The sequence below is a fragment of the Triticum dicoccoides genome, chromosome 6A (genome assembly GCF_002162155.2).
Source record: "Triticum dicoccoides isolate Atlit2015 ecotype Zavitan chromosome 6A, WEW_v2.0, whole genome shotgun sequence".
In the NCBI taxonomy this organism is placed as follows: Eukaryota; Viridiplantae; Streptophyta; class Magnoliopsida; order Poales; family Poaceae; genus Triticum; species Triticum dicoccoides.
Genome location: NC_041390.1, coordinates 17,501,606 through 17,511,086, shown reverse-complemented (window position 1 = coordinate 17,511,086; position 9,481 = coordinate 17,501,606).

Here is a 9,481-nt window from a genome sequence, read left to right as displayed (position 1 = left end):
GACTTGCATGTCGATGAGTATGACAACCGGCAGGAGCCATAGGAGTTGTCTTTATTTTTTGTATGACCTGCGTGTCATTGAGAAACGCCATGTAAATTACTTTACTTTATTGCTAAACGTGTTAGCCATAGTAGTAGAAGTAATAGTTGGCGAGCAACTTCATGGAGACACGATGATGGAGATCATGATGATGGAAATCATGGTGTCATGCCGGTGACAAGATGATCATGGAGCCCCAAGATGGAGATCAAAGGAGCTATGTGATATTGGCCATATCATGTCACTATTATTATTTGATTGCATGTGATGTTTATCATGTTTTTGCATCTTGTTTACTTAGAACGACGGTAGTAAATAAGATGATCCCTCATAATAATTTCAAGAAAGTGTTCCCCCTAACTGTGCACCGTTGCGACAGTTCGTTGTTTCGAAGCACCACGTGATGATCGGGTGTGATAGATTCCAACGTTCACATACAACGGGTGTAAGACAGATTTACACATGCAAACACTTAGGTTGAGTTGACGAGCCTAGCATGTACAGACATGGCCTCGAAACACAGAAGACCGAAAGGTCGAGCATGAGTCGTATAGAAGATACGATCAACATGAAGATGTTCACCGATGTTGACTAGTCCGTCTCACGTGATGATCGGACACGGCCTAGTTAACTCGGATCATGTTATACTTAGATGACTGGAGGGATGTCTATCTGAGTGGGAGTTCATTGAATAATTTGATTTAGATGAACTTAATTATCATGAACTTAGTCTAAAATCTTTACAACATGTATTGTAGATCAAATGGCCAACGTTGTCCTCAACTTCAACGCGTTCCTAGAGAAAACCAAGCTGAAAGACGATGGCAGCAACTATACGGACTGGGTCCGGAACCTGAGGATCACCCTCATAGCTGCCAAGAAAGATTATGTCCTACAAGCACCGCTAGGTGATGCACCTGTTCTCCCTGCAGAACAAGACGTTATGAACGCTTGGCAGACACGTACCGATGATTACTCCCTCGTTCAGTGCGACATGCTTTACAACTTAGAGTCGAGGCTCCAAAAGCGTTTTGAGAGACACGGAGCATATGAGATGTTCGAAGAGCTGAAAATGGTTTTTCAAGCTCATGCCCGGGTCAAGAGATATGAAGTCTCCGACAAGTTCTTCAGCTGTAAGATGGAGGAAAACAGTTCTGTCAGTGAGCACATACTCACTATGTCTGGGTTACATAACCGCTTGACTCAGCTGGGAGTTAATCTCCCGGATGACGCGGTCATTGATAGAATCCTTCAGTCACTTCCACCGAGCTACAAGAACTTTGTGATGAACTTCAATATGCAGGGGATGGAAAAGACCATTCCTGAAGTATTTGCAATGCTGAAATCAGCAGAGGTAGAATTCAAAAAGGAACATCAAGTGTTGATGGTGAATAAAACCACTAAGTTCAAGAAAGGCAAGGGTAAGAAGAACTTCAAGAAGGACGGCAAGGGAGTTGCCGCGCCCGGCAAGCAAGCTGTCGGGAAGAAGCCAAAGAATGGACCCAAGCCCGAGACTGAGTGCTTTTATTGCAAGGATAGTGGTCACTGGAAGCGGAACTGCCCCAAATACTTAGCGGACAAGAAGGCCGGCAAAACGAAAGGTTTATGTACATGTAATTGATGTGTACCTTACCAGTACTCGTAGTAGCTCCTGGGTATTTGATACTGGTGCAGTTGCTCACATTTGTAACTCAAAGCAGGAGCTGCGGAATAAACGAAGACTAGCGAAGGACGAGGTGACGATGCGCGTCGGGAATGGTTCCAAGGTTGATGTGATCGCCGTCAGCATGCTACCTCTACATTTACCTACGGGATTAGTTTTGAACCTCAATAATTGTTATTTAGTGCCAAGTTTGAGCATGAACATTGTATCAGGATCTCGTGTAATACGAGATGGCTACTCATTTAAATCTGAGAATAATGGTTGTTCTATTTATATGAGAGATATGTTTTATGGTCATGCTCCGATGGTGAATGGTTTATTCTTAATGAATCTCAAGCGTAATGCTACACATATTCATAGTGTGAGTACCAAAAGATGTAAAATTGATAATGATAGTCCCACATACTTGAGGCACTGCCGCCTTGGTCACATAGGTGTCAAACGCATGAAGAAGCTCCATGCAGATGGACTTTTAGAGTCTCTTGATTACGAATCATTTGACACGTGCGAACCGTGCCTCATGGGTAAAATGACCAAGACTCCGTTCTCAGGAACAATGGAGCGAGCAACCAACTTATTGGAAATCATACATACTGATGTGTGCGGTCCAATGAGTGTTGAGGCTCGCGGTGGCTATCGTTATGTTCTCACCCTCACTGATGACTTGAGTAGATATGGGTATGTCTACTTAATGAAACACAAGTCTGAGACCTTTGAAAGGTTCAAGGAATTTCAGAGTGAGGTTGAGAATCAACGTGACAGGAAAATCAAGTTCCTGCGATCAGATCGTGGAGGAGAATACTTGAGTCACGAATTTGGCACACACTTAAGAAAATGTGGAATAGTTTCACAACTCACGCCGCCTGGAACACCTCAGCGTAATGGTGTGTCCTAACGTCATAATCGCACTATGTTAGATATGGTGCGATCTATGATGTCTCTTACCGATTTACCGCTATCATTTTGGGGCTATGCTTTAGAGACTGCCGCATTCACTTTAAATAGGGCTCCGTCGAAATCCGTTGAGACGACACCGTATGAATTATGGTTTGGGAAGAAACCTAAGCTGTCGTTTCTAAAAGTTTGGGGATGCGATGCTTATGTCAAGAAACTTCAACCTGAAAAGCTCGAACCCAAGTCGGAAAAATGCGTCTTCATAGGATACCCTAAAGAAACTATTGGGTATACCTTCTACCTCAGATCCGAAGGCAAGATCTTTGTTGCCAAGAATGGATCCTTTCTAGAGAAGGAGTTTCTCTCGAAAGAAGTAAGTGGGAGGAAAGTAGAACTTGATGAAGTATTACCTCTTGAACCAGAAAATGGCGCAACTCAAGAAAATGTTCCTGAGGTGCCTGCACCGACTAGAGAGGAAGTTAATGATGATGATCATGAAACTTCAGATCAAGTTGCTACTGAACTTCGTAGGTCCACAAGGACATGTTCCGCACCAGAGTGGTATGGCAACCCTATCTTGGAAATCATGTTGTTAGACAACGGTGAACCTTCGAACTATGAAGAAGCGATGGCGGGCCCAGATTCCAACAAATGGCTTGAAGCCATGCAATCCGAGATAGGATCCATGTATGAAAACAAAGTATGGACTTTGACAGACTTGCCCGATGATCGGCGAGCGATAAAAAACAAATGGATCTTTAAGAAGAAGACGGGCGCAGATGGTAATGTTACCATCTATAAAGCTCGACTTGTCGCTAAGGGTTATCGACAAGTTCAAGGGGTTGACTACGATGAGACTTTCTCACCGGTAGCGAAGCTGAAGTCCATCCGAATCATGTTAGCAATTGCCGCATTCTATGATTATGAGATATGGCAAATGGACGTCAAAACGGCATTCCTTAATGGTTTCCTTAAGGAAGAATTGTATATGATGCAGCCGGAAGGTTTTGTCGATCCTAAGAATGCTGACAAGGTGTGCAAGCTCCAACGCTCGATTTATGGGTTGGTGCAAGCATCTCGGAGTTGGAACATTCACTTTGATGAGATGATCAAAGCATTTGGGTTTATGCAGACTTATGGAGAAGCCTGCGTTTACAAGAAAGTGAGTGGGAGCTCTGTAGCATTTCTCATATTATATGTAGATGACATACTTTTGATGGGAAATGATATAGAGCTTTTGGACAGCATTAAGGCCTACTTGAATAAGAGTTTTTCAATGAAGGACCTTGGAGAAGCTGCTTATATATTAGGCATCAAGATCTATAGAGATAGATCAAGACGCCTCATAGGTCTTTCACAAAGCACATACCTTGATAAGATATTGAAGAAGTTCAATATGGATCAGTCTAAGAAGGGGTTCTTGCCTGTGTTGCAAGGTGTGAAATTGAGCTCAGCTCAATGTCCGACCACGGCAGAAGATATAGAAGAGATGAGTGTCATCCCCTATGCCTCAGCCATAGGGTCTATTATGTATGCCATGCTATGTACCAGACCTGATGTAAACCTTGCCGTAAGTTTGGTAGGTAGGTACCAAAGTAATCCCGGCAAGGAACACTGGACAGCGGTCAAGAATATCCTGAAGTACCTGAAAAGGACTAAGGAAATGTTTCTCGTTTATGGAGGTGACGAAGAGCTCGTTGTAAAGGGTTACGCCGACGCTAGCTTCGACACAGATCTGGATGACTCTAAATCACAAACCGGATACGTGTATATTTTGAATGGTGGGGCAGTAAGCTGGTGCAGTTGCAAGCAGAGCGTCGTGGCGGGATCTACATGTGAAGCGGAGTACATGGCAGCCTCGGAGGCAGCGCATGAAGCAATTTGGGTGAAGGAGTTCATCACCGACCTAGGAGTCATACCCAATGCATCGGGGCCGATCAAACTCTTCTGTGACAACACTGGAGCTATTGCACTTGCCAAGGAGCCCAGGTTTCACAAGAAGACCAGGCACATCAAGCGTCGCTTCAACTCCATTCGTGAAAATGTTCAAGATGGAGACACAGATATTTGTAAAGTACATACGGACCTGAATGTAGCAGATCCGTTGACTAAACCTCTCCCTAGGGCAAAACATGATCAACACCAGAATTCCATGGGTGTTCGATTCATCACAATGTAACTAGATTATTGACTCTAGCGCAAGTGGGAGACTGTTGGAAATATGCCCTAGAGGCAATAATAAAAGGATTATTATTATATTTCCTTGTTCATGATAATTGTCTTTTATTCATGCTATAATTGTGTTATCCGGAAATCGTAATACATGGGTGAATACATAGACACCAACATGTCCCTAGTAAGCCTCTAGTTGACTAGCTCGTTGATCAACAGATAGTCATGATTTCCTGACTATGGACATTGATCTCACTGATAACGAGATCACATCATTAGGAGAATGATGTGATGGACAAGACCCGATCCTAAACATAGCACAAGATCGTATAGTTTGTTTGCTAGAGTTTTTCCAATGTCAAGTATCTTTTCCTTAGACCATGAGATCGTGTAACTCCCGGATACCGTAGGAGTGCTTTGGGTGTACCAAACGTCACAACATAATTGGGTGACTATAAAGGTATACTACGGGTATATTCGAAAGTGTCTGTTGGGTTGACACGGATCAAGACTGGGATTTGTCACTCCGTATAACGGAGAGGTATCTCTGGGCCCACTCGGTAATGCATCATCATAATGAGCTCAAAGTGACCAAGTGTCTGGTCACGGGATCATGCATTACGGTATGAGTAAAGTGACTTGCCGGTAACGAGATTGAACGAGGTATTGGGATACCGACGATCGAATCTCGGGCAAGTAACATACCGATTGACAAAGGGAATTGTATACGGGGTTGCTTAAATCCTCGACATCGTGGTTCATCCGATGAGATCATCGAGGAGCATGTGGGAGCCAACATGGGTATCCAAATTCCGCTGTTGGTTATTGACCGGAGAGCCATCTCGGTCATGTCTACATGTCTCCCGAACCCGTAGGGTCTACACACTTAAGGTTCGGTGACGCTAGGGTTGTAGAGATATGAATATGCAGAAACCCTAAAGTTGTTCAGAGTCCCGAATGAGATCCCGGACGTCACGAGGAGTTCTGAAATGGTCCGGAGGTGAGGAATTATATATAGGAAGTGCAGTTTCGTCCATCGGGAGAGTTTCGGGGGTCACCGGTATTGTACCGGGACCACCGGAAGGGTCCCGGGGGTCCACTGGGTGGGGCCACCCATCCCGGAGGGCCCCATGGGCTAAGTGGGGAGGGGAACCAGCCCGTGGTGGGCTGGTGCGCCCCCCTTGGCCCACCCCATGCGCCTAGGGTTGGGAACCCTAGGGTGGGGGCGCCCCACCTAGCTTGGCGGGCACTCCACCCCTTGGCCGCCGCCCCCCCAGGAGATCCCATCTCCTAGGGCCGGCGCACCCCCTAGGGGGCCTATATAAAGGGGGGAGGGAGGGGCAGCCGCACCCTTGAGTCTTGGCGCCTCCCTCTCCCCTGCTACACTTCTCCCTCTCGCAGTAGAACGGCGAAGCCCTGCTGCGGTGACCCCTGCATCCACCACCATGCCGTCATGCTGCTGGATCTTCATCAACCTCTCCTCCCCCTTGCTGGATCAAGAAGGAGGAGACGTCACGCTGACGGTACGTGTGTTGAACACGGAGGTGCCGTCCGTTCGGCGCTAGGATCTCCGGTGATTTGGATCACGTCGAGTACGACTTCCTCATCCCCGTTCTTTGAATGCTTCCGCGCGTGATCTACAAAGGTATGTAGATGCAATACGATCACTCGTTGCTAGATGAACTCATAGATGGATCTTGGTGAAACCGTAGGAAATTTTTTGTTTTCTGCAACGTTCCCCAACAATCAGGGCGTGCCCAGGGGGGTGGTCGCGCCCTATTGCCTTGTGGGCAACTAGTGGTCCCCTCTGGTGGATCTTCGCTCCAGTATTTTTTTATATTCCATAAAAAAATCTTCAATAAGTTTCATCCAATTCTGAGAACTTTTATTTTTGCACAAAAAACAACACCATGGTAGTTCTGCTGAAAACAACGCCAGTCTGAGTTAGTTTCATTCAAATCATGCAAATTAGAGTCCAAAACAAGAGCAAAAGTGTTTGAAAAAGTAGATACGACAGAGACATATCAAGGGACGCGGAGGCGGAGTTCACCGTCGCCCAAGCCGCAGAGATGGCGAAGCAGCAGACCATCATGGAGTCCATCCAAGACGAGGCCTATGTGGAGGTTAACTGACAGTTCCTCCAATAGGAGCGGGCGACGGCTGACGCGCTCTTCGCCGAACTCGACGTGTAGATAGAGGACAAGGCCGGAGCGGAGTAGCCGGAGGGGCCGGAGCTGCAGCCGTCGCCCATGTACTCGGAGTCAGGCACGAAGATAGTCGACATCTCCGATGAGGACTAGGCTAGGTGATCTACGTAGTACGTAGGTTTTTTTTCCCGCATGCCTTTGTATGGATTTAAGAATTTTAGTATGAGGTGTTCAGATGCAGTTGAGCAAATTTGAGGACTGACCGATCACTGCCTGCAGACACGCTCGGGGTCATATTGGTACATCCGCGGGCGTTTGAGGGGTCATATTTGGCATATGCGGTTGTAGATGCTCTCATAGTACTAAATTTTCTTACTAGTGCTGCCAAGCCCTAGTGACCCATCATTGTTGTGAGAAGGCGAATGTTCTGTGCAAAGGCTAGTGTTCAAGGGAAATATTGTAAATGTCAACATTGATAACATATACTCAAGGAAATTGGTTAGCCGAGTATTTAACTAGATTTGTTTAATACTGTTATTCATCATGAGTTCTTCAAAAAAGTCACACTTTCTCATCGATATAATTCATAACATATATTAGAGTTCACAAAGTTCACTTGTGAACTGGTGTTTTCTCCGCATTTTCTTTTGCTATACCCAGTTAGGTTCCCATGTTTTCAAATTTTCTGTTCGTCCTCCTGCCATGTAGAGACTAGATGAATATCAACTGCACAATTATGTGTCCAAAATCCAAATTGCGTGGATTGTGACCAGATGAGCCATTAACATAGGTGGTAAAGATTGGATTGGGGAGATGGAGGTAGTGGGTGGAGGATAGACATAGTTAATGTGAACCACAAACATATGTATGCCCGTGTTGCAATGCACATACAATTAGCTATTCTAAATAAAAAGTGGTATTTGCTCAAACGATTTGGGATTTTTGTGTGGCGTGCTGCTACGAATAGTTTGGCAGTCCAGATGAATAGATTTAAACACCATTAGACTAACTCAGGTATGTGCTCTATTTGCGGTGTGGAAGATGAAAGCACTTTCCATGCTCTGGTGAGGTGTTCTAAATCTTGTGCTCCGCGGTTGGCCTTGAGAGATTCTTGGAATATTCTGGATGAAGAGTTCTTCAAATGCTCAGGACCGGACTGGCTTTGGATCAGTTGAACTTGCAGGAAGGAGAGCAAATTTTATTACTTTTCTGGCGAGCTTGACATCTGAGAAATGATTTAATTTTCGGAAAGGGAAAAGAATCCATTACTAACTCGACAAATTTTGTGGAAAAATATTGCTCCTCTTATACGGCCAATAACGACGCTACACAGTTGGATTCTTGCAACAAAGGTAAGGAAAAGGTGGGAGGGGTTATTGTGGATTTGGCATCGGTGAAAGAGCATGAGGTGTGGAAATCGCCTCCTGTGGATTATATCAAGATCAATGTCGATGCTAGTTTTATGGAGAGTATTAATGCTGCCAGTGTGGGGGTTGTCGCTAGGAATTGGCGAAATTATAATGTCCTCGTGGGATTTTACTGGTCAGTGTACTAGTGTCAGTGAAGCCGAGCTCCGCGCCTGCCTAGCATGTCTTTATATCGGTATTACCCTTCACCAATCTATTATTTTGAAGACTGACTGTGCTTTCGTACATTATTTCCTTGCGAATGACAAGCTTGATAAATTCTCCCTCTCGTTGATCTAAAGAAAGAGGTTCTGAGTATCGTCAAGATGTTCCAAAATTTGAGTTTCTCGAAAATAAATCGCCGTGCCAATGAGGTGGCATTTGAGAGTGCTAAGTTTAGTTTTAATAATAGGTCTGAGGTTGCTCGTTAACTCTGTTCCACCCTGTGTGGCATATGTTGTAATGACTGATTGTAATAAACTTCTGTTTAATCAATTAATATATGTTTTTTTAAAATCTGCTATTGACAGCCACTTTTTTTAGGGTTGCTATTGACAGTCACTTAGGGGGTGTTTATTTTCAGGGACGTTTTGTGTAGGGACTAGAAAAAGTCTCTTTTAGAGACTTTTTTACCAAATGCGAGGGACTTTTTAGGGACTAAACTAGGCATTTGAGACTAAATGAAGAACACTCTCAAGGAGAGTCTTTTTAGGACTTTTCCAACAATGTCTCTCCACCCATTGGCCGCCACCACATGGTGTTGTTTGATTGTTATTTTTCTATATATTAGGGGCAACATGGTCATTTAATAACCTCTAGAAGGGACTAGAGACTTTTTAGTCTCTGGAAATAAATAGGGAGAGACTTTTTAGGGACTAGAGACTTTTTAGTAGGGACTAGAAAAAGTCCTAGGACTAGAGACCAAACACCACCTTAATCCCAATTAGCAATTGTATATACGACCAAACAACACAATCAGAATTGAAGCCCATCCAATAGCAAAAAAATAATTCAAGCCCATTTCAATACATAGGCTGATTTTTGGTTTTGAACTCAATTTCAATTCCACGTACGTATTGCAAATCTCTGCTCTCTGATTGGTCCATCCGAAGCTCCCACGGATCACTCCCCCTGCCCGCCACGCTCCGCCAGATCCAACG